The 25,805-nt window shown below is 44.8% G+C and overlaps 1 long non-coding RNA gene across 1 annotated transcript; it reads right to left on the minus strand.

Annotated features, from left to right (window-relative positions):
- Nucleotides 1-23,836, minus strand: LOC137654327 (uncharacterized). The gene is made up of 3 exons (XR_011046593.1): nt 23,750-23,836; nt 859-967; nt 1-280 (listed from the first exon to the last, which is right to left on the minus strand). It is a non-coding gene; the product is annotated as an uncharacterized lncRNA (long non-coding RNA).
- Nucleotides 23,837-25,805: the final 1,969 nt, after the last annotated feature.

A 25,805-nucleotide genomic window follows, 5' to 3' on the forward strand; every position in this document is an offset into this window, starting at 1 on the left:
TCCGTGCGCTGCTACTTCTCATTCTTTCCTCATCTCAACCATGTGCTTCTGCTTCTCCCCCTCTCTTTTCATCTGTGTTGCAACTTCTCTTCCTCTCATTCCATGTGTGTATTGCTGCTACTCTTCCTCTCATTTTTTCCGTGTGCTGCTGTTACTCTATGTACTACCTTTATTCTCTCCTATTGCAGACCTTTCTCCCTTGGCTCTTCTATCTTTATTCTCTCCTATTGCAGACCTTTCTCCCTTGGCTCTTCTATAACTTATTTCTCATTAATATCATCTGTAAAAATAAAAAATACAATTAGTAACTATTAAAACATGAAACATCTTTATTATGCTAATTTTTAAACCAAATGTGTATTTAAAAAACTATATCATTCCGTGAAAGTTAGAAAAGATCTAGTAATATATGTAAATCCTGCATATTTCTACTTGATTCGTTTTAGACCTTCAATAAATGATTTCAAAATCTGCAACTTAATTATAAAGTAGCACTGATTTTGTGTGCTAATATATTAAACACTAAAAAGGAAGAATAGAGCTGCTTGACGAAATTTAAAATTAATCTGATACATAAAAAAATTCAACATGCAGCAAAATATTGAGACAATTAGTACAATATATAAAAATATCCATAATTAATTATGGGGGGGGAAATCACAAGCAGCTTTAAATTTTACCGAATAAATACAAAACTGGCAACAATAATTGTTGATTTTTAATAGAAAGTTTAGGTTAAATCTTGGAACGGCAATTATATTGTGGTTAGATTAAGCCTCTGAAGCAAAGATTTTGGAATGAAATCATTCTATCACAATCTCTCGAAACTGCCTCAAACATAATTGGTTAAAGACCCACCTGTTCATTATCAAAGTATACTGTCTTCAGACGTATTTTGTAGTCAGAAGATGAGGATATCAAACGTATAGAATCTAAACAGCAATCTTGTAGTCCAAGATTAAGATATCTGGAAAATATAATAAATTAGCACTAGTACTTCATTGCCAGAGGGAGACTGAAATCTGCAGGTAAATATATATATAAAAAAAAGCTAAAGTGGAAAAAAAAATTAAAACAATACTGTCGACATGTGCAAAGTAATGAGCAAAACAAGTGATGACATTTTTTGTTTAGTGCATATGGATCATTTCTTTGGTACTAGCCAAAATCATAATCACTAAATTAAACTTTATTTCAATTGGATTTTTATTTGTGCAAAATGAGTGATTAACACAAGAATATTGTGAAATTAACCTTCAATTTATGGGACATCAGACCTACCAACAACAAATTGGAATTTGTTAGTACAGGGATTGTGGGAATTGCTCATAATAAGCTAATTAAAAAGCTCTTAGAATATGGAATTGTTTAAGGCTTAAAAATAGGCAGATGTATTAAATTAATCATAAGAAGAACCCAAATCTCCCACCCAATCATTTGATACTCATCTATTACAAATAAAAGTTACAAAACCTAATGAATTTCATTAGAGTTTATTCACAACTCATGTTCAAAGAATGTCAATGCAGATGTAAAGTCTCAGCACATTTTAGTGGTTGATGCAACGCTGTTCCTCATAAAAAGATGAAACGGCAACAGGCTAAAGCATGAAAAGGTAACTCGGCAAGTTAAGGAAACTACTTTTACATTTAGAGTAATGAATAAAATACGAAATACTTAAAAATCAATAACCAAATTAAAGTACAGGAGATCTGTCTCATATAAACCACCAAACACTAATGTTAACCATCAACATTAAAGCATTGCAACAAGTGGGAACATGTTAACCATCAACATTAAAGCATTGCAACAAGTGGGAACATCAGAAGTTGCACAGATTCCAATATCCAGATTAGGAAGATCATTCCATAATCTCATCCAAACCGGAGTAAAACTTAAAAAATACTCTGTAGTATTGAGGCTTGTGGTGGAGAGGGCAAGACTGAATATTAACTGCCTAGCTAGTACCATGTACAAGATGGTATAGTCTGCAAAAATCTGAATACAAAGGAAGGTCAGATTTATGAAAAATATTATGCAACATGCATTGAATGGAGGTAATAGACTAACATCCAGTTCATAAATAAGGAATTTAATAGGACGCATGATTTTGTCCAACAAATTAAGAATACTTGAAAAAAGGGAAAATGAAAGTTGAAAAACTTCATGGCCATATTAAAAAACTTAGTAGTACTGGCTGGCTATGATTAATTCAAAGTTTCATAATTGCACAGACAAATGACCAATCAAGATTTAATGAAGTGAACTTATTGGGAGAAAAGTTGGGAAAAGTGTAGTGTTCCTGCCAAGATGTTATTTCACTGAATAATGTATACAAGAAAATCTTTTCAAAATTTCTTGCCCTCAGAGCAATTTGGTATTTGGCACAGGAATTCCAGTAAGTTTAATTAAATATGCCTAATTTTCAAGAAAAAAAAAATAGCAATTGAAAACTATTCCAACAACTGAAAAAATTTTGCATTCAGAAAATTAAAGCCGAAAGTAATACCCCCATGTAAATAGCTAAGGTATGTATGGTTAGGAAAAATACAAATTATCTCCGAATTTGTCATTTGTTCCGTAACCGAAATACAAACCACGCTATTTAAATAGGGTGACTTAACCCTTAGGTAGGGTGGTAAGTCCCAGCCTTACTGGCTTTGGCTTTGCCCAGGGACTCAGAATCCGAGTGTGTAGCACTCGAGATAAAAGAGTCCCTGCACCTCGCAAGTCCCTTGCTCTGCAAAGAACGTGCGGCCTACGTAAGCTTGTGTATGAAGGAATGAAGTGTGACTCGTCCTGGGAAGTTCACCTGGAATCCTTTAGATGGAATTCTAGGATAGGACATTCCCAATACCACCTCGTCAGGGTATGGGGGACGCGACAGTATTATCTTAATACTAGGAACACAAGGAAGCATGGTTTACCTGCAGTGGTTTGAGGTCAGCTGTGCAGACAACCCAGGATGCGGCTTTCCCCAAGAGAGGGGAGGATGAAGAAAAGAATAAGGGCCAGGCATACTTTTTCATTCCTGCAGACTAAAACCAGGTAACAATGCCCTCAACCTTCTGCTACTTGTCCATTAAGGAGCCTGAGGTTTAGACCAGCTGTTGTGCAGCCACCACAGGGCCGTCCCCAAGAGAGGGGAGGATGAAGAAAAGAGTAAGGGCCAGGCATACTTTTTCATTCCTGCTGACTAAAACCTGGTAACAATGCCCTCAACCTTCTGCTACTTGTCCATTAAGGAGCCTGAGGTTTAGACCAGCTGTTGTGCAGCCACCACAGGGCCGATAGAGAACGTATCAAGCCTCCTGTGGGTCACGTCCTGCAGGTAGTGGGCTGTGAAGGTCTTTTGACGCTTCCAGACCCCAGATTGTAGAACCTGCGTCGCTGAGTAATTCCTCTTGATGGCCAGGGACGTAGCGATGCCTCTGACATCGTGTGCTCTAGGGCGACGTGACGGAGGAGGGTCTGGATTCAGGGAATGGTGGATGCCCCTGCGAATCCATGCTAAGATGGTGTTCTTAGTAACCCTCCTCTTCGTCCTTCTTGTGCTCACAAACAATGCTTGCACTCGAGGACAAACTGCAGCTGTTCTCTTAAGATAGAGCCTCAGACTCCTTACTGGGCACAGTAGGAGATGGTCTGGGTCATCTGTTACAGAACGGAGATTCAAAATCTGGAAGGAGTCGAACCGTGGGTCCGGAATCCCAGGATTTTGAGTCTTAGCCACAAACTCAGGGACGAACCTGAACGTTACCTCCCCCCATCCCCTTAAATGGGCGACGTCGTACGAAGAGACCATGAAGTTCACTGACTCGCTTGGCTGAGGCCAATGCGAGCAGGAACACAGTCTTCCAAGTCAGGTTTGAACGGAGGTCTCTTAAGAGACCTGAGGACTCGAACCATGTTCCATGGAGGGGGTCTCACTTCCAACTGAGGGCAGGTAAGCTCGTAGCTTCGTATGAGTAGAGAAAGTTCCAGCGAGGAGGAAATGTCCATTCCTTTCAGCCTGAAGGCCAGGCTTAAGACTGAGCGATAGCCTTTCACTGCCGAGACTGAAAGGCACATTTCTTCCCGCAAATACACAAGAAACTCCACTATTGCTGGAATAGTGGCATCCTGGGGGAGAGAGACCCCTTTCATGACACCAACCACAGAAGACACTCCACTTTGCCTGGTAGACCCCTGCGGATGACTTTCGCAGGTGCCGAGACATCCTTTCTGCAATTTGTTGTGAAAAGCCTCTCTGTGAGGAGATGCTGGATAGTCTCCAGGCGTGAAGCTGAAGCGATGCTACGGCTTTGTGGAAGATGTTGCAGTGTGGTTGCTTGAGTAGCTCGTGTCGCGGAGGAAGTTCTCTCTGGAGTTCCGTCAGGAGCTGCAGAAGGTCCGGGAACCACTCTGCATGATGCCATAGCAGAGCTAATAAGGTCATTGACAGGTTGACCGATATTCTGGCCTTGTTGAGCACCCTTCTCATCAGACAGAACTGTGGGAAGGCGTAAACGTCGATGTTGTCCCACCATTGTTGAAAGGCATCTTGCCAGAGTGCCTTGGGGTCCGGGACTGGGGAACAGTACAGCGGAAGCTTGAAGTTCAAGGCTGTCGTGAAAAGGTCCATCGTCTGGGAACCCCACAAAGTCAGGATTTTGTTGGCTACTAGAGGATCCAAAGACCACTCGGTACTCACTATCTGCGATGCTCTGCTCAGACTGTCAGCGAGCACATTCCTTTTGCCCCGGAATCGAGTAGACTTCGGTCCATCTCAGTATCTCTACTGCAAGAAGGGATAGCTGTTGTGAAAAGGTACCTACCTCCCTGCTTGTTGATGTAAGCCACTACCGTGGTGTTGTTGCTCATCACCACCACGGAGTGACCCGCCAGGGTCTGTTGGAACTGTTGAAGTGCCAGATATACGGCCTTCATCTCTAGCAGATTTATGTGGAGGCACTTTTCTGATTCTGATTCTGACCATAGGCCTGAGATCCTGTGGTTCAGAACGTGGGCCCCCCTTCTTTTGAAGCGTCTGAGAACAGCATCAAATCCGGGGGGAGGACGAGATTGATTGATTGATTGATTTTAAGTTTTCAGGCATCCTGACATCTAAAGTCATTAACGCCGGTAACATTTAATTTATGCATACAAAAATAAAAAATAAAATAAAATAAAAAATAAAAGAGTATTCAATTAAAATCATAAAAGTTGAATGTCATAAAAGCTAAATAGTTTTCAGAAGACCTGCTTCTGAAATAAATCTAAAAATGCCACTTGCATAGGAGGACACATCATTTCCAAGAATCTTGGCAAGGATGAACCTGCCACCCTCACCTTGAGCCTCAAACAAATATCTATTCCCTAAGTTGTTATAATTGGGGCATTCGGTCAACAAATGCCTCACTGTTAGAGGTACTAAACAGTCGTCACAATATGGTTGGTGTTGGCCCTTCAGCAGAAACTCTTGTGTCAACAGTGTGTGACCGATACGGAGACGACAAAGAGACGTCTCCCATTTTCGGGGCATCATATTATACCTCAAAGGAGATATGACATTTGTTACCTCTCGCATTTTATTCCCATCTAGGCTATCCCATTGCTGTTGCCATTTATTGCAAACCAATTTCTTGATGTGAGGTAAGAAATCATTACAGGGAATGGGATACCTTCTTGGCAGCAACTCTGATGCAGCCTTCTTAGCCAGTGAATCTGCCTTCTCATTCCCAGACACATCTACATGCGCTGGAACCCAACAAAATCGAACTGTTATACCTCTCCGTCCAATAATAAAAAGCCATTCTAAAATCTTTAAAACTAGAGGGTTATTAGAATTAAAAACTTCTATAGCTTGAAGGACACTCCTTGCATCACTAAAAATTGTAAAATTACCCTCCTTCCCCAACGCTATTTTCTCAATAGCGGTTAATATGCCATACAGTTCGGCAGTAAATAACGAAGCGGTCAGAGGAAGTGCACCTCTACAATTAAAACCATTACTATGAACTCCAAATCCAACGCCAGCATCAGATTTGGAGCCATCAGTATAGATAAAAGTTGATCCTCTATGTTCTTTAACATGTTCATTAAAAGAGGCCTGGGTTCTAGGTCTGACATATTCTTCTTATCTCCAATAAAATATTTACAAAAAGATATCTCTGGTAATTTCCATGGAGGCATTGATGATACCTTGAATGGAAGTACCTCACTTCTAATTATATCCAGACTATTTAATAATCGTTTCACCCGAAAGCCAAAAGGTTGAGGAGATTTTGGGTGCAACTCAAAGTATGATGCGTGTCTTACAAGGCTTGCAGTCTGAAAGGCTAGAGAGTTAGGGAGTCTTTGCATTCTAAACCAAAACCGAATAATGGAAGACATTCGGTAAAGGTCTAGAGGTAACTCTCCAGCATCAACAAGGAGACTTGGGATAGGCAAGGTTTTAAAAGCTCCTGTAGACAATCTAATACCTGCATGATGTATCGAGTCTAATATTTTCAACCGGTTTGGGGTGGCTGAAGAATATATTTCACATCCATAACTAATTTTGGAAAAAATCTAGGCCTTGTATAATTTTAAAATAGTATTGCGGTCTGGCCCCCTTGATGAATGGGACAATACTTGCAAGATATTCAGAGCTTCCACACATTTGTAATAGTCATATATTACATGTATAAAACACATGACGTAATACGTCATTGTGGCAGTAGAAGCTAGCGTGAGAATTGCTGTAGTCAGACAAAATCATAACAGGATGCGTTTTGCATATCTCAGCAATGTAACATTTTTTATGAAGCATAAACACAAATACCAACCGTGTGAAAGAGTTGTGTCGCCACCGGATGCAGGTGTCTTCCTAGACTAATGTAGAGTTTACATTATGTGTTTACATGCTGAGATTACTAACTATACGATATCTGTGATATCGATATTTTAGCCAGTTCTTATCAATACTTCATCTGGAATGGTCATCCGACCAAACCAGCTATACTCCTGTGATGGAGATGTTAACACTGTTGTTTTTAGAAAATAAACCATTTTAAAGTTAACTTGATTGACTTTACTTCAAGACTCAACATCCCAACAACACATACTCAATGTGTGTTAACAACAGTAGCTCGCTAATACATTTAGCTTCAACGCTTTTAAGTGAGAAACCCATGTGAGCCTACAATCAAAAATCAAACCTAAAAATTTAGCTTCACTTGCACATGGTATCCGTTGACCTTCAATGTATATATCCGGGTCTGGATGTACTCCCCGGACGCGACAAAAATGGACAATGATAGTTTTACTTGTCGAGAACTTAAATCCATTCATGTCAGCCTACTGGATAATTTTATCAATAGAGTTGGATTTTTCTCTCAACCATTGCCATTCTAGTGCCAGCAAATGATATTGAGAGATCATCCACAATAATGTTGAGAGAACATCCCGGGGAATGACTGAGGATATCCCATTAATTGCTAGTGCAAACAGGGTTACACTCAGCACACTCCCCTGAGGAACTCCTCCTTCCTGACACTTACTCTCTCATAGAGTTTACCCCAGGCTCACTTTAAAAACTCTATGCGAAAGAAATGACTGAATAAATAGTGGTAGTTCTCCTTTTAATCCTAGTTCATGAATTGTTTTAAGTATACCATATCTCCATGTGGTATCATATGCCTTTTCAAGGTCGAAAAAAACTGTCACATGGTGCTGTTTGGAAGCAAAGGCTTCACAAATAGAGGACTCAAGTCTTATTAACACATCAGTTGTTGAGTGCATTTTTCTAAATCCACATTGAATCGGTGATAAAATACCCTTCTTTTCAAGGTACCACATCAACCTTACATTGACCATCTTCTCCATGATTTTACATAAACACGAAGTCAATGCAATAGGTCGATAGCTTGCTGCTAAAAACTTGTCCTTACCAGGTTTTAAAAAGGCTAAAATAATGGCTAGTTCCCAAACATTTGGGTAACTATGATCATGCCATATTCTATTAATAATACTTAAAATAAATAACTTTGTATTAAGATGTACATGTTTAACCATTGCATATGGAATTCCCTCGGGTCCAGGAGCTGTATCGTTGCAAGTAGCGAGTGCGGAATCAAGTTCTCTTTCAGTAAAAGGAGAATTATACGATTCTTCCCTTCCTGTTGCAAAATTTAAAAATGGAGTTTTTATGATAAAACAAAGTTTTATGAATACTTACCTGGCAGTTATATATACATAGCTAATAATCTCTATTTCGGCAGAATTTTTCTAAACGTGGCAACCGCCTTGTGGTGGTTGGGTGGTAACACCCGTTAAAGGGTGGTAGGAGGAATCATTCCCGTTTTCTGTTCGTCAGTTCATCTATGCCCGACCTGTCTCCTGAGGGGAGGTGGGTGGGCCTTCGAATGTATATATAACTGTCAGGTAAGTATTCATAAAACTTTGTTTTATCATAAAAACACTAATTTTATGAATAGAACTTACCTGGCAGTTATATATACATAGCTGATTAACACACTTGGAGGAGGGTGATAGACAGTAAACATCGTTGGGGAAACAACCAAAAAAGTTGTAGGATAAATAAACAACTTGATTCCTTACCTGCTAAGGTAGCTTACTTCAAAGGTTCCTGCCTCTTGAGTCGCTTTCCCTTAGGAGTGTCAGCCAGGATGTGACCTGCTGTGCTGAAAACACTCAATCGAGTCTGTCAACGGGGTGTGACCAACAATCTGACTAGACTTCAGGACTACCTATTGCCCAAAATAAAAACTGCAACCTTACCAAACCAACCACCTAACATTTGCAAAGTAGATAAAAATTATCTAACTAGACTGAGGTGACTGTACACAAATCAAAGTCCTTAGACAACCAATAAAAAACACCAACCTATGCACAAGTATACAAAACTAAGGTTGAGGGGAGGTAGTAACTCCTTTGCCTAATACAGAAGCCGTAGCTACGTATGGGCCCAAGGTATAACATTTCTCATAATCCACTCTCACCTCTCTGAGGTAATGAGAGGCGAACACAGAGTTGCTCCTCCAGAATGTCACATCCATAATTTGACGGAGCGACATGTTCTTGCGGTAAGCAAGCGAGGTCGCAATGGCTCTCACTTCGTGAGCTTGCACTTTTAAAAGTCCGAAGTGTTCCTCCTCACACAAGAGATGCGCTTCTCTTATCACTTCCCTCAGGAAAAAGGACAAAGCGTTCTTGGAAAGGGGCTTCTGAGGATCTTTCACAGAACACCACAGGGAGCTAGAAGAGCCTCTCACATTTTTCGTGCGAGACATGTAGGTCTTGAGGGCTCGAACTGGACAGAGAAGCCTCTCTTGCTCTTGACCTACTAGGTTGGTCAAGTTAGGAGCCACAAAGGTCCTTGGCCAGGGCTTAGAAGGGTTCTCGTTCTTAGCGAGAAAGTCTAATCTTAAGGCACAAACTGCCCCATTCAGATTGAAGCCTACCTGTTTTTCAATTGCATGGACTTCACTGACTCTTTTAGCTGTTGCTAAGGACAAAAGAAAGAGGGTTTTCTTGGTAACCTCCCTAAGGGGAGCCTGTGAGATGGGCTCAAATCTCTTGGTGCACAGAAATTTAAGAACCACATCAAGGTTCCAAGAAGGGGGCTTTAACTGGGTCAGCTTGGTCGTCTCAAAAGACTTCAAGAGGTCATGTAAGTCCTTATCGCGAGACAAGTCCAAACCTCTATGCCGACAGACAGAAGAAAGCATACTTTTGTACCCCTTGATAGTGGACACAGCTAGCTTAGCGTCCTGCCTGAGGTACAACAAGAAATCCGCAATCTGGCTCACAGAGGTAGTGGATGAGGAAATCTTGTGCTTCCTACACCAAGCTCTAAAAGTCTCCCACTTGGACTGGTAGATCCTCTGCGAAGAGACCCTCCTCGCTCTGGCGATAGCTTTCGCAGCTTGCGCTGAAAAGCCTCTCGATCTGACGAGCATCTCGATAGTCTGAAGGCAGTCAGATTGAGAGCGAGGGGGTTTTGATGATATCTCTCGAAGTGGGGTTGTCTGAACAGATTTGGACTTGCAGGGAGGCTTCTTGGAAAGTCCATCAACAAGTCCACCACCTCCGTGAACCATTCCCTCATCGGCCAGAACGGAGCTATCAGGATCATTCCTCCCGAATCGAGGAGAGCGAATTTCCTGACTACCAGATTGATGATCTTGAACGGGGGAAAAGCATAAGTGTCCATCCCCGTCCAATCCATCAAAAAGGCATCTACTGCTATTGCTTCCTTGTCCGGAACTAGGGAGCAATAGATGGGGATCCTCTTGGATAAGTTGGAGGCGCAAAGATCGATGAGGGGTCTCCCCCACAGCCTCCAGAGACTCTGACAGACCTGTTGGTTGAGGATCCCTTCTGTGGGAAGGACCTGCCCTTTCCTGCTGAGCATGTCCGCCCTCACATTCTTCTGTCCCTGAACAAACCTCGTCAGCAGGTTTATCCTGTTCTCCTTCGCCCAAAGAAGGAGCTCTCTTGCTGTCTCGAACAGAGACAGAGAGTGAGTCCCTCCTTGCTTACTGATGTAAGCAAGAGCTGTGGTGTTGTCTGAGTTGACCTCCACAATCTTCCCAGACACCAAGTCCTTGAAGGCCTTTAGCCCCAGAAAAATGGCCATCAGCTCCTTGTTGTTGATGTGCCATCCCAGCTGAATTCCTTCCCAATAGCCTGAGACCTCCTTGCTTCCTAGTTTTGCCCCCCAGCCTGACTCTGATGCGTCTGAAAACAACACTAGGTCTGGGTTCTTCTTGTGTAAGGAGATCCCTTCCCCTAACAAGGTTGGGTCCAGCCACCACTTCAGAAGATTCTTGACTTCTGTTGGAATGGGGAAGGAAAAGGAGTCTTCCTGCATCTTTCTGTTCCACGTCTTCGAAAGAAAGTGCTGAAGAGGCCTTAGGTGGAGTCTCCCCAGAGAGACAAACTGTTCGAGGGAGGATAAGAGTCCCCAGCAAACTCATCCACTCCTTCGCTGTGCACCTCTTCTTGTCCAGGAAAGTTCTGACTTTTACGAGACACTTGGTCTGTCTTTCCTGAGAGGGAGAAGCCCCAAAAAGAACTGAATTCAGAACTATCCCCAAATAGAGAATAGTCTGATTCGGTCTGATCTGAGACTTCTCCCTGTTGATGACCAGGCCTAGATCTTGAGCCATCATAAAAGTCTTCCGTAAATCCTCCAGACATTTCTCCCTCGATCGTGAACGAATCAGCCAATCGTCCAGATAGAAGGATATCCTTATCCCCTCCTGATGCAGCCAACCTGACACATTTGCCATTATCCTGGTGAAGACTTGAGGAGCCGTGTTGAGACCGAAGCAAAGAGCTCTGAATTGGAAGCACTTGCCCTGCATTACAAATCTCAGGGACTTCCTTGAAGTCGGATGGATGGGGACATGGAAATACGCGTCCTGCAAGTCGAGGGACACCATCCAGTCCCCTGGACGTACTGACGCCAGCACCGACTGAGTCGTCTCCATGGAGAACTTTGTCTTCTCCACTAAGATGTTGAGAGAGCTGACATCCAGGACGGGTCTCCATCCGCCCAAGTTCTTGGGAACCAGAAACAGGAGATTGTAAAAGCCTGGGGAGGATAGATCCCGAACCGGTTCTATCGCTCCCTTGTCTAGTATTTGGTCGACAAGGTCTATTAGGGCCTTCTTTGTCCCCGGATCTGAGTACCGGGCTACTAAGGCCAGCGAAGCATCTGCGAGAGGAGGTTTTTTCAGAAAGGGGATCTTGTATACTTCCTTGATGACTGAGAGGGACCAGGTGTCCGCCCCTCTCCTCTTCCAAGACTGCCAAAAACCTGACAGTCTTGCGCCTACTGTCTGGAGGAGACGAACTTCATTTTCTGGAGCGAGGTCTGAAAGAACCCCTGGTAAATCTTGGTCCTGATTCTTGCCTTCTCCCTCTAAAATCTGGTCTTGAAGAAGTCCTGCCCCGAAAGGGCTGCTGGAATCTCCTTCCCTCCCGTTTCGAAGGAGGGGCTGCAAAGGGCTTACGAGCAGAACGAGATAAAAGGTCTTGGGTGGCTTTTTGGGCCAGAGAAAAAGATGTTGAGAGAGGGGGGCGTAAAGAAGCTCAGACTTTGTGCAGTGGTAACAGACCTAGAAGCAAAAGAGCAAAGCAGAGCTCTCTTCTTTAGGATCCCAGCTAAGAACAGCGCAGCCAACTCATTCGCCCCATCTCTGAGGGCCTTGTCCATACAGGACATAATACTGGTAAGGTCCCTAGATCCTTCCATCTGGTCAGTTTTCCTTACCAGAGTCCCAAGCGACCAGTCTAGAAAACTAAAAACCTCAAAGGCTCTAAAAATACCTTTGACGAGATGATCCAGCTCCGACATCGACCACATGACCTTGGCTGAGTTGAGAGCATGCCTTCTAGCAGAGTCCACTAAGCCAGAGAAGTCACCTTTGGAGGAGGAAGGCACTCCCAGACCCAAAGGTTCCCCAGTTGCATACCACATACCCGCTTTTGAAGCAAGACGAGCTGGTGGAAACGAGAAGGAAGTCTTAACTGCTTGTCTCCGCTCCTTCATCCAGTCATCAATCTTTGTAAGAGCCTTTTTTGCGGAAATAGACAGTTTCATCTTGATGGAGGCCGACTGTTTCTTGGCCTTCTTTCTGCTAAATTGGGACTGAGGAGATTGAGGGGCAGCAGGTTGGAATTCCTCTCCAAAAAGTTCAAGAAGGGACCGAGAGAGAACTTTGTAATCTCCCGCAGCGTCGGCAGGATTATCATCGTCATCAGAAACATCCTCGAGGTCCTGATCCACATCTGCAATATCCTTCGAACGAGAAGAAGGATCCTTAGAACCCGACAAGGGCAAATCAAAGGCATCGTCCTGCAAAAGACGGGTTGCATCCTGGAGTCCAGCGCTAGAAGAATCCTTGGAACGAGAGGCAGTATCTTCCCGAAGAGGCAGGCTGGTATCGCCCTGGCACTGAGAACGAGAGGCAGGTTCATTCTGATGAGAGCGAGAGGCGGTATCGTCCTGGCGTCGAGAACGAGAGGCGGTATCGTCATGGCGTCGTGAACGAGAGGCGGTATCGTCATGGCGTCGAGAACTAGGGTTGGTATCGTCCTGGCATAGAGAACGAGAGGAGGTATCGTCGTGGCGAAGCGAACGAGAGGAGGTATCGTCGTGGCGAAGCGAACGAGAGGAGGTATCGTCGTGGCGAAGCAAACGAGAGGAGGTATCGTGCTGGTATCGTGAACAGGAGGCGGTATCGTCTTGGCATTGAGAACGAGAAGCAGCATCGTTCGATAAAGTATCGTCTCAGTATCGAGAACAAGAAACCGTATCGTCCTGGTATCGAGAAGAAGTATCGCCTTGCAAAAACACACATTCCTCATCCTGGCGTAGAGAGGGAGAAGTTTTCTTTAAAGAAGAACTCTGTTCTCTCTTAGAAGCAGACTTCTTAATAGGTAACGAGTCGTCTTTACGTCTGTCAGACTGGGCGTGAGGTCGGCTAAATTCTTGCACTAACGTAAAAAGTTGTTCCTGCATGACAGACATAAAGGATTTAGCAACATCAGCTGGGTCTTGCGGCCCCAAAGGGGAGGGCTGACGAATAACACTCGTAGAAGGGGGAGGATCTTCGGCAGTAGGCTTCGCCCTTTTCACAGGCACGGAGTCGAAATCATCCTCCGACGGACAAGGTTCATAACTGCTAGAACCGGGAGAGAAAGAACGAGACCGTCCGTCGCGGTTCCATCTCCTCTTAGTAGGTCTTGAAGCTTCAAACTTCCATTTACGTCTGGACGAATTCGGAGAAGAAAACAACACATCCGACACGTCTTTCCCGTGACGGTCAAGAGCAGCCTGGGAATCGACAACAGGACTGTCTGAGGCGACGGCTGACCGAGGGTACGTACCTCTCACCCCCTTTCGGTCATCGACGTACCTTCTCCCTTGGTCCTGGGAGCTTGGTAGAGGTCTAGGCCTAGGGTAATGACAGGTTCGGTCAGTCGCCACCTCCACTGCACTAACACAAGCACTTTCACTTTCCTTACCTTTAAAGGTCTCCAGTTGTTCTTTAATGGCCTTCAACTCGGCAGCCAGGCTAGCGTACCGAGGGTCATCCATAGATACGGATCCTGTAGGAGGTGCAGGAGTTACTAACTCAAGGGAAGGATCAACTTCCAAAGAGGAATCAATTATAGGTTCAATAGATAAATCTACACTAAGTTTGTCTTCCTTACCACTAACAGACTTAGACTTAGACCTAGAAGCTCTCCTAACTCTATCGAGCTCTAGTTTACGCACATAGCGCTTCATACTCAACCAATCTTTCTCATCCAAAACTTTACATTCCCCGCACCTATTATTAAGGGCACAAACAAAACCCCTACAATTCGAACACACGGTGTGAGGGTCTACCGCCATTTTTGGTAGTTTCACCTTACATTCCTCATTTGCACAGACACGGTAATGACTTTTTTCACTCATAATGAAAACAGCAAAAAAGCTTTGAGATAACAAAAAACACGATCGCCAAAACCCCAAATCAGAGTACTTCACCAAAAAGCAGACTGGTACACCGAGCAGGGAAAGCGAAGAAAAACTCTTAATGACGGACCAACGTGTTGTCGATCCGGCCGGCAGAGATGAACTGAAGAACAGAAAACGGGAATGATTCCTCCTACCACCCTTTAACGGGTGTTACCACCCAACCACCACAAGGCGGTTGCCACGTTTAGAAAAATTCTGCCGAAATAGAGATTATTAGCTATGTATATATAACTGCCAGGTAAGTCCTATTCATAAAATTTTCTTTTCTTCAATGCTCCTGTACTGGTGACCAGGAGCTGCTACACTCTTGCACGATACATTTGAAAAATGGTCAGCCAGGGCATTGCTAACTTAATTTCCTTCAGTCACAAACTGACCATTCACTTACAACACTGGTGGTGGGTTCGGGGTGAATTTGCCTGCAATTTTTTTTATTTTCCTCCAAACAGAAGATGGTGGTGTTCTACTGTTAATGGAGGAAACAAAATCCACCCAAGATTAGCGTCTAGCTTCTTTCATGGCACGACAAACTGTGCTCTACATTTTTTGTATATCAAATTTTCATCAGTACGGCGTCTACGCAATATAGTCAGGGATTTTCTGGTGGCTCTGTGCAAGGCTGTTAATTCTGAGGACCACCACTGGACTGGTCGTCTTTTGAATAGACCTGTGGTTTTGGAAATCAAATTGATTCCTGCTGTATTTAGAGTTCCATTCAGTAGGTCTATGGCATCATCAATACTTTCAAACTGTTCTGCTCTCCCTTCGATTTCACTTAGCTCAGAAAATTTAACCCAGTCTGCCTTGTCTAGATTCCAACGTGGCAATCTTTGCAAAGGCCAACCCTTGTTGGTGTTTATAATGATTGGTGCATGATCACTAGTATACCAATCATCTAATGTCCTCCAATCAAAATCAAGAAGGCAGTTAAAGCTTGCAATTGAAAGGTCAATGCATGACAAAGTACCTGTATGAACATGGAAGTGCGTGGGCTCTCCTGTATTAAGGAGTACCACATCCTTATTCTCAACAATTGATGAGATAATATTGCCCCTTGTGTTGGCCAAAACATCACCCCATAAAGGATGTCTACCATTCATATCTCCCAATAAGAGAAAAGGTTGAGGGAGTTGTTGAATGACCTCTGCTAAATCATCATATAAAATAATATTATTTGGAGGTTAAGTACAGAGAGCATATTGTATATTTTCTCCCTATATCAATTTGTACATCAACTGCCTGCAGGGTTGTACGTATAGACATAGGTATTTGGGGAACATCTCGACGAATGTACACGAGACTTCCGCCATGGATCCCTGCTTGTAGATTATATGGTGTTCTATAGCTAACATACTCTCGAGGACTAGGAGTGTTAAAATCAAGCATACTTTCCTGTAGATATACAATTATGGGGGAATGCTCATGAATTAGGAGCTTAAGTTCTTCATATTTCGCCCTCAAACCCTGACAGTTCCATTGCAAAATGGAGGAGAAAACTATGGATTATTTCTGGAAGACATCTTGGATGAGGTCTTCCCATTAGCAGTTTTTAATCTAACATTATTACCTGTAGGTTTCTTCAGAGGTGGTCTTGTTATGTTGGGTTTTACGTTGGTGTTTTTCTTTGTATTCTTTTTATCTATTTATTGAGGTGGATGGTGGACCTCAACTTGAATTTCTGATTTATTCAGTTAATCTTCTGGTTCATTAGAAACATCAACAGACAAAACATCAAATTTATTTGATGTCATAACCTTAACGTTTCTAATGGAGGGTGGAGAGAGAGATGGAGGTCTCTCTTTTTCCTATTTATCGGTGGTGAGGATCTACCAGATTTTTGCACCTTCCCTACCACAGGTGCACCTGGTAACTTTGTTTCGGGTGGAACTTCCATCAGATCAGGCAAGGACATGGCCTGAGAGAGGTTAGTACTAAGGCTGGTAATGGGGGATGAAGTTTGTATAGAAGTGGGCAGTGCCGGAGTTTTAATACACAGTGGCAGAGCCTTGGAAGGCAATATGCTTACCTTGTAACGCAAAACTTTACTATCATTAGATTATGTATTTCTTTTCTTGGAGTTACTGGCAGCACTATGTGAGTTCGATGTCTCCTGTGGTATATTTTCTCTTGATTTCAGTGCCTTTGCATAGCGGTTTGGTTTTTTCAGTAGTCTTTTGGCATGTCCTACACTTACGTGTTCTACACTGGATTTGTTCGGGCTACTTCTTCAAACTTATAAATCTCACAGCTCCTGTCAGTGGATTTATGGTTTGAATTGCAGTTCAAACAGCTGGGCTCAAGTGTACACTCGACATGATAAGGTTTGGAACAGATGCTACACATTTTTTCATTTCTACAAACTTTAGAAGGATGTCCAAATTTGAAACACTTGAAACATTGTAAGGGTTTTTGTTTGAAAGGTCGAACTTTTATTCTTTCATTTTCAATATCGATGTGGAAAGGCACATCAGCATCCTAGAAAGTAAGGATAATCATTGACGTCCTAGGAATCTTGTGCACTTTCCACACTGTTAATGGGCACATGGCTAGTATTTCCTCTTCTGTAAATTCATAGATCTTTATTGAAGACTACTCCCCTTCCGTAACTAAAGTTTAGGTGGGGTTTGACATCTAACATATCCTCATCAGTGCTTGTCTTAAGGTTAGACAGTATAACTGATTGCGTGTATGATTTTGCATGGATTAAGAAACTATTTTTCCCAAAGCGAGATATATCACCTGGTGCAATGGTTCCTACCTTTTTCTAAATCAGTTTGCAAATTTTAAAATAATTCCCATTACTCCCTTTAGGTTCAGCAACAAGCCACATAGGAGGTTTTAGCTTTCTTTGGGGGAGCATAGTTAAATCGATATCTTTCTCAAACCAGTCAGCAGGTCTATATACATCCAAACTGTTTGGTATCTTATCACATAGGGCACCCATGACATTTAAGTTATTAATTTTAATATCATTGATGTTACATATTGCGTTGAATGCTTCTTCATGATAATTATAAGTTATCCATGAATGCCATTTTTAATTTTCAAGTTTCATTCTAATTTCTTTTATCACTCCATAGCATTAAATGCTTTATATATCATATCATATAATCAGTATTTATTGGAATTTGGGTAATATGGAGGATTCTTAGTTTCCCTTTGTTACCCGACTTAATTGGTTTTAAAACATTAGTAGAGGGGTCCTTTTTTGTTCCTAGGTCGTCAACAGAATTTTCCTTAATTGAATTAGCAGAGGTCGTCAACAGTGCTGGGGGAGAGTCAGCGTATCCAGGGGATGGGGGTTCGTTATTTGAAGAATCCATTAGACGAGAGAGAGAGAAAAGGGTTAGTTTGATGTACCTGCTCGAGAATGTTAGGCCATCACACGTCAGAAAGGAAGTTTGCACTCTCCACTAACGGCACAATAAGAGTATACTTCCTAGATGGTCCACTCCATACCCTACCCGAAGGATAGCATCAAAACAGATATAGAGGCACAGGTGTAAGCTGAACCCGCCTGTTAGGACTGAGACCAAGAAACTATGGAATCATCCTCCCCATATCTGTAACGACGGGCTTCCGGTCAAAACCCGAGTGTCCTATCCCAAGCATTGGATCCCCCTGGATTCCGAAGACCCAACACTTGAGAATAGTTCCGCCAAAAAGGTCCAAACCATCTTCGGGATGGCTGAAATCATCCAATACTCTCACATATAGCTTTGAATGCAAACACCTAACCGTGATATCTCCACCCACTCATCAAAGCAGGCAGCAATAAAGGATGTATGAACATCCCCGCCAGGGCTACATGGATGTAGAAACATCCAAGCCATTGGAGAAAAAACAAAAAAATAAATGAATAATAAATATATATGCACATAATGTATACACATATATAATAAGGGAAATTTTTCTCAGAGTTTGGAAAGCAAGACGAAAGAAAGTTTATGAAATAAGAATAAGGTCGACGTAATATTGAGTAAAAGAAAAAGGTGAAAGAGAAATTTAGATTCGAACTGGGGGAGCAATTTCCCCAGGTTCGAGAGCCCTCTTGCCCGTCACCAAGTTTCAGCACGGGAATGAAATACCGTGCTGAAGCTCAATGACTTCATCAAGGCATTCTCTCATTAAGAGGGGGGAGGACGAGAAGATCCACTCCCTTTCGGAGGTTTTCGTCTGTCACCTACCACTGAAGGTCCGTCCGTTCCGCAGGACGCATAGGGAACAGAATGGCCGGGGAATCGTGGCCTTGATTGCACCGGGACTTGAGCCGCCATTCCCGGGATCTCATCCTGAGGCGGCCATTTGGAACTAGACGGGCCGAGGAGGAAAGGTGACCTAGGAGACGTAACCACGATTGGGTTGGAAGCTCTTCTCGTCTGAGGAAAGGATCTGCGACCATCCAAACCTTGCTATCCTGTCGTCTGAAGGAAAGGCTTTGTGGAGATTGGTGTCCAATATCATGCCTAGATATACCAGTCGTTGAGATGGAAGCAGAGAAGACTTCTCGAGATTTACCATGATCCCTAGATCTTGGCAAAGTCCCAGAACTCTGGTGAATACCTGGGGTGCTGTGGAGAGACTGAAACACAGCACCTTGAACTGGTAGATCTTGTTGTCTAGGCTGAATCTTAAGTACTTCCTGGAAGACGGATGGATTGGGATCTGGAAGTACGTGTCCTTCAGATCCAGTGTACACAAAGTCTTGCGGTCTCACTGCAAGTCTGACCATGTCTGCTGTCTCCATGCTGAATGGAGTTTGTTTGACAAACTTGTTCAGAACTGAGAGGTCGATGACTGGTCTCCGGCCTCCAGACGCCTTCTTTACAAGAAAGAGTTGACTGAAGAAGCCTGGGGAGCCGTCGACGACCTCCTGGAGAGCATCCTTCTTTAGCATGGTCTCGACTTCTGCCCGTAGGGCTAGCCCCTTTGCCGATCCCATGGCATAGGAGCTCAACGACACTGGTTTCGCTGTCAGGGGAGGAAGAGATGTTATGAACGGGACGCAATATCCCTGACTGATCACAGAGATCGTCCAGGAATCTGCCCAGAGTTGCTGCCACCTGAATGCGCAACTTTGCAGGCATCCTCCCACTGGTGGACATGCAGGGGGATTCCCAATCCTAGCGTTTGCGGCCTCGGCCGCTCCCTCTAGGATTCTTGCCTCCCCTGGAGGACTTTCTGCCCTTCTTGTCTTTGACAGGAAAGGGCTGCTGCTTGGACACCGTCGGCTTTGCTGCCGCTGCCGGTTTCGTCGTCTTGGACTGGCAAGGTTGTTGAGGTGCTGGAGGTTTGTAGGGCTTTGTTGTAAGAGCCCTTTGGAGAAGAGCATCATGGTTCGATTTTCTCCACCTCTCAGCTGCCTGTTCCACATCCTTGGGCTCACAAACTCTTTCCCAGGAGGGAAGTGTCTGAGCTTGCAGACATCCACGGCTGGGACCTTCGAGTGGAACCTCTCGGCCACCGCATCATGTCGCTTCAGGATCGAGTTTGCCCACAAGTTCGAGACTTGATGGGCCAGAAACCCAATGGTGCGTGTGCCCGAAAGGAGGAAGGTCTCCAGGGCCTTCCTGTTGCTCTCCTTGGACAGATCCTCGGATTGCAGCAGGATGCCCAGACACCCCAGCCAGACATCCAGCCACGAAGTGGCCTGCATGGCACACTTTGCGACCTTCTCCTGACTCGGGATCTCTGTTGCCGAGAACGTCACTTGCCGGCTAGAGAGTCTCTCAAGAGAGACTCCCCTGGTAAGCTCTTCCACAGAGTGGTGGAGCGGAAGCGCTAAACAAGACTCCTCCGTGATCTCAAAATACCTCCTCTGTTGAACACGAGGAGGTGGGAGGAGCTTGTTGCCAGCAGTGGAACCAGCTGGAGGAGGCGAGCTCGGAGAGCTGGCCCTCAACCTTATCCCTGGCACTCTTCACCCCTTGGGACCAAGGCCTTAGTGGGTTTCTGAGTGCCAAAGACTTGGTCCAGGACTGTGTCCTTGCCCTCAGGAGGAACTATCTCAGGGTCCTTGAACCCGTTGAGATGCCTCATCAGAGTCAAGACTTGCCAGAAGGCATACTCTGACTCTTGCTGCTCTCCTCCTGGTGAACTGGCAGCAAAGTCTCCTGTGCCCAGATGCTCTACTTGAGGGGACACGTGGGCGTTCTCCTGGGGTCTCGCTGGCTCTGGTCGAATCCTGGAATACGACTTCGGGATAGTCTTTGAGTCCTTCGTTTCCCTTCTAGGAGGGATGCAGGACTCCAGCATCAAAGTCAGAGGGCTCTTCTCCGCCCCAACACGGGACGATTCTCCTACTTGCGGTGGGGTTTCTCCCATTGGTGCGGTGGGAGAAGGTCTCACCTCGGTAGATTCCCGAGGGCGGAAAAGCTTCGTCCACAGGAGAAGGAGAGAACGTCTGTGGGGGGGGGGGGAGGAGCCTTCCTTATGGAATTCTTAAGAGCCAGTTTGACCCTGGGAGAAGTCACCATAATCTCTACTCCTCTCTTCCTCTTCAGTGGGGTCGGAGCTGCCGATGGTTTGAGACCCAAATCAGCGAAGGTAGGCTTAACAGCCTGGACGACAGCTCTGATAAGAGACCCAAACCATGGCTGCTTACTGACAGACACAGTGTCAGAGACTCCCGCTGGAGGGAAGGGGATCGGGCGATCCTTCGGAGTAGATACCACAGGGCCTGCCTGAAAAGAAAAGGAAGAAGATTGGTGCCTAGACCTCTCTGAAGACCTCCCCTCCTCCTGCAAGCGTGCTGTTCTGCGCTTGCGCGCGAGGGGTGGGTGTGTGTGTGTGTGTTTGAGAAGATGATCTGACTGCTCTCGCTCCTGAAGACTCGGATATGAGATGAAAGCGCTGGCGAGGGAGCGCGTGGGCGGACGGGTGATCTTCTGCGAGCAGGCTCGTGGGCGTGCTGGAGAGTGATGGCGCACAGGCGATGGAGCGCGCAGGCGATGGAGCGTGCAGGCGATGGAGCGCGCAGGCGATGTAGCGCGCAGGCTCGCAGTAGATTGCTGGCGCGCAGGCGCGCAGTAGATTGCTGGCGCGCAGGCGCGCAGTAGATTGCTGGCACGCAGGTGCGCGATCTGGAGAAGACAGATGGGGCGCAGAACCAGCAGGCATAAAAGCGCGTGAAGAAGACTGCTCGTGGGCGCATGGTGTCCCGTCCACCTCTGGAAGTGCGCACGGTAGGAGTTGAAACTTGTGCGCGCGAGGGATGAGGAGAGGGCAAGTTCCGAGGGCGCGCAGGTGATCCCTGGCGAGAAGGCGAAGGATGAGACTTCTTTCCTATGCCCAGATCCGGAGATCGTGGGTGCGCAGGGGAAGTTCGTGGGCGCGCGCGGCACGTATCAGGATCAGGGCGCGCAGATGTGTGATGGCGAGGAGGAGATCGCTGACACGCAAGCGAGCGCTGGCGAGCAGGAGAGCACTGACATGTCGACTCTGCCAAAGGAGATCGCTGGCGCGTTGTTTCCGGCACAGGATGACTCTCAGTAACAGCAGGAACAGGAGAGCCCTTGCGCGCAACTGCGCGCAGGAGATCGTGGGTGCACAGGTGAAACCTGGCACTTAAGGGACTTGCTCACATTATGAGACAAGCCCTTTTGCCCCGAAGGGACCGGTGCCCATTGGATAACGGGGTGCGTGGGCGCCCACTGCGCAACAGCTGCCAGGAACGGTGAAGGAAGATCAGCAGGTCTGGCAGGTATAGGAGATCGCGAACGATCTGCAGAGAGGTCCAGTGATGCGACAGTCAACTCACGTCGAGGAGGATCCTCTGCGGGGGACGGCGAGGGAGAGGAGCCAAAGAGGCACCTCCTAAATCCCTTGTGGGGAGAAGGAAGACCTCTACGGCGAAGAGGAGGGCAAGCCTCGCGACGGATACTTCCTCTGGGAGCAGGAACACCATCGTCGGCCCTCCAAAGAGGAGTCTCTCTCAGTGAACTCCCCGAGGGGGAGAATCACCTGCAAGAGAGACCGATGGACTCGGCTCCTCCCTCGAAGGATGTTCGGAGGGGGGAACTGAGCCTTCTGCAACATCAGCACCCAAGGCAGGGGTTTGACCCGACCCGTCGGAAGCCTCTGCTACAACAAAGTCGACGATAGACAGAGGGTCAACCTCCGCTATCACCGGCGACTGTTTGACAGCTGCGCCCAACTGGATCAAGTCAAACAGGGCTTCCCTGGAGGGCGAACTCTTAAGCCCCAAGGAAGCCCAAAGCTGCAATAAATCATCATTATTCACAGAAACGGATAAATCCTCCCCCAGAGGAGGAGGAGGAGCTGCCTCGCTATGGGAGGCAACTCCCTCTCCCGAACCCCGAGGTCGGTCAACAAAAGAATGGCCTACGCTACCACTCGACGGCCTCTCACGAGACCGATCGAGTGGGAGCTTTGGAGGAGGTTCGGGCAATGGAAGAAGAGTCCTTGGAATTTTCCTTCTTCAAGTAAACCCTTGAAGGAGAAAGATCCCGCTTAGACTTCTTCTTCTGTCGCTGGGAAAACCTCTCCCACTGGGAAGTAGACCACTCCCTGCACACTTTATCTTTATCACACCGTTGACCTCTGCAGAACGGACACAAGGTGTGAAGGTCCGTCTCAACCGCCGACATATAAGTCCCACAAGGGCGGTCGGGTAAACCAGGGCACTTCTGCATGATAAAGAGAGGGGCCAACTTCCAAACACACCACTGAAAGAGAAAGCAAAAAAGATTAAGGCTGTCAATATGCAAAGGTGAGAGCAGACACGTCTGACTATCACCCGAGCCAAAAGCAAAGTGGGTCAGTTCACCGGTGTGTGAGGGGGGAGGGGTAGCTAGCTACCCCTCCCCTAACCCCTCGCTAACTAGCGAGGGGATAGTTAACCCTCGTTAAAAATCTAATGGCTCGCCATTCAGCTATGCCGAAAGCAATACCCCATTTAAATAGCGTGGCTTGTATTTCGGTTACGGAACAAACATCTAATTCTCAAATTATAATCAAACTTGGTCGTTTTGAGACTACCACCTGCCCCTCACAAAGATGAATCCACATAAAGTTCAACATAAACCTAATTTCTTTTAACTAAAATTAATCGTTCAAATGAGGAACATGAAATACCACTGATAACGCAAAAAAGGTAATTAGAACTAAACCTATCTGAAAAAAACTTTCTTATTGGAGTTCATAAAATCTAAGACATTTAGGAAAGCAAGGGAATTAATAGGTAAATATTTCTTCAGCTGGACTTACAAAATTAAATTGCATTCCTGATCAATGAGATTGACTCTGGAATAAGGGATCTTTCATGGAGCATTTTCCCATAAACCGGATGATCTGAAATAAACCAGTAACATGTTACATTGAATTATCTTACACGATTCCAAACTCTACATTACATATTGTATTAATCTTATTATGAAGTAAAATCAAACTTTACATAATGTTCATAACAATACGACTGTATCCCTAACCTGAGCAATGGCATGAATGCCCTGTTTTTAACTACATGTTACCTTTGTCTATAACCAGTGCAATTTGTTATTTAGCAAACGAATTTCGGGAATTTTCAACGAAATAAATCAATTTACAAATCAAAATGCAAATTTTTATTACAATTTGTATTTTTCCTAGCTATAAAAAACACGAGTTTGTGTAAGAATTCCAGTAGCAGGATAACTTTTTGCTTTTGGAGATGTGTGCTGAAAGTGTCTTCTTTCATTATCTCCCGAGAACAACACAAGTTGAGACTGCCATTTCCCCCCCCCCCCCAAAAAACTGAGGCAAGGCCTATTATAAGCTTCCTACTTTTCTCCCATTCATTTAAGAGTTTGGTTCATCTCGTACGCCTATAATGAAATTATATACTGTACAGTAACTTCAGGGGTTCTCAGCATTAATCTTCTTGTACGAATTCAACGGGTTCGCTCCAAAGTTCTCCCTTATTACTGTACCCAGTATTCTTTTCCAATGTTGTGTGGACATCCTCAGGAGAGCGCACTACACAGAATACAATTTTGATAGATTTGTCAGAGCACAATCATGTCATTCCCCAATGTATTGTATATACAGTGTTGACTATGTGCATCATAGTACCGTACCTCGGCATACTCTAGCAACTGTCTACACAAGCTATTTTCCCTGTGCATGCCGACGTCACAGAATGCAACGCCTGAGCGTATCTCACACTAGCTATGACAACCTTTCACATATCAAATGACAGGCTAATCACCAGGCTACAGGCTCTGCACTTCATGTGCACGAGTCAGTACAAGTTTTAGGCATGTAATGAATTTTGTTGGGATTTGCCATCCTCCCAATGGGATCAAATATTGTTTTTGTTATAAAGAAACTAGTAAAGCGGGATTGTTCCCCTTCCTTGTTGCCTTTTCTATACAGTGAAGCCCAGGTTCCTTTATACGATCCATAATACTCTCCTCCCAGTTCCTCTCTTTCCATAACTTTCAGTGACCTGGGTAACTGTATGACAGACAATGTTTAAAACATATTGTACTGTAATATGTTGGTAATGCTTTCATTAAAGTGTTATCTTGTGTAGGGCGTAGCAATCTTTTTTCATTGCTGACCTTTGGATGCATAGCTTTGTCATACAATTTCTCATTCATATACACGTATGTAGGTTACCACTGGTTATGCCTTATATTACAGTCCACCCTCGCTTTTCAAAATTTTATTCTTCACAACACAGAACCATTTAACCTATTAAACGATTTCGAGCAATCCGCACTGCTTTTCACCCAGCTCGCTTTGCGCCACTTCCCTCTATGCCCAGCACATCCCTCTGAAGCTGCATCAGCCTCAGTCTTGCATTTTCTCTCCTTATGTGTGCATAACACGTTCCTTTTTTAGCAGAATCACATTTTCAAGTAAAAAAATTAAAATTAAATTTATCTATTTGTATACAGTACAGTAGTATATACGCCAGGACACATTATATTTACGGGGTAATGGATTCAGCTACCCCCCCCCCCCACAAAGTGATGTACCATCTGAAAGGCGACAGACATGCACATCGTAGCAAACACTAAGTGCTCGGCCTTAGAATGGCTTTTTTTGTCTACCAGATCTAGTACCCTGCTGCTCCTCCTCATGCATGTGAGGGGAGACCAAAATAAATGATTCAAGCTATGACAGTAGTCCCCACTGTCCCTCTACCCAGTATACAGTATATGGTTTTCTACCCTGGAATTAAAGATACTGTAGATGTATGTACTGTATATTGATATTAAATAATGATACCTGTGTTCTAGACAGTAACATTGTCCCTTCAACAAGATCAGGAGGGGAG

Source organism: Palaemon carinicauda, chromosome 15, assembly GCF_036898095.1.
Source record: "Palaemon carinicauda isolate YSFRI2023 chromosome 15, ASM3689809v2, whole genome shotgun sequence".
In the NCBI taxonomy this organism is placed as follows: Eukaryota; Metazoa; Arthropoda; class Malacostraca; order Decapoda; family Palaemonidae; genus Palaemon; species Palaemon carinicauda.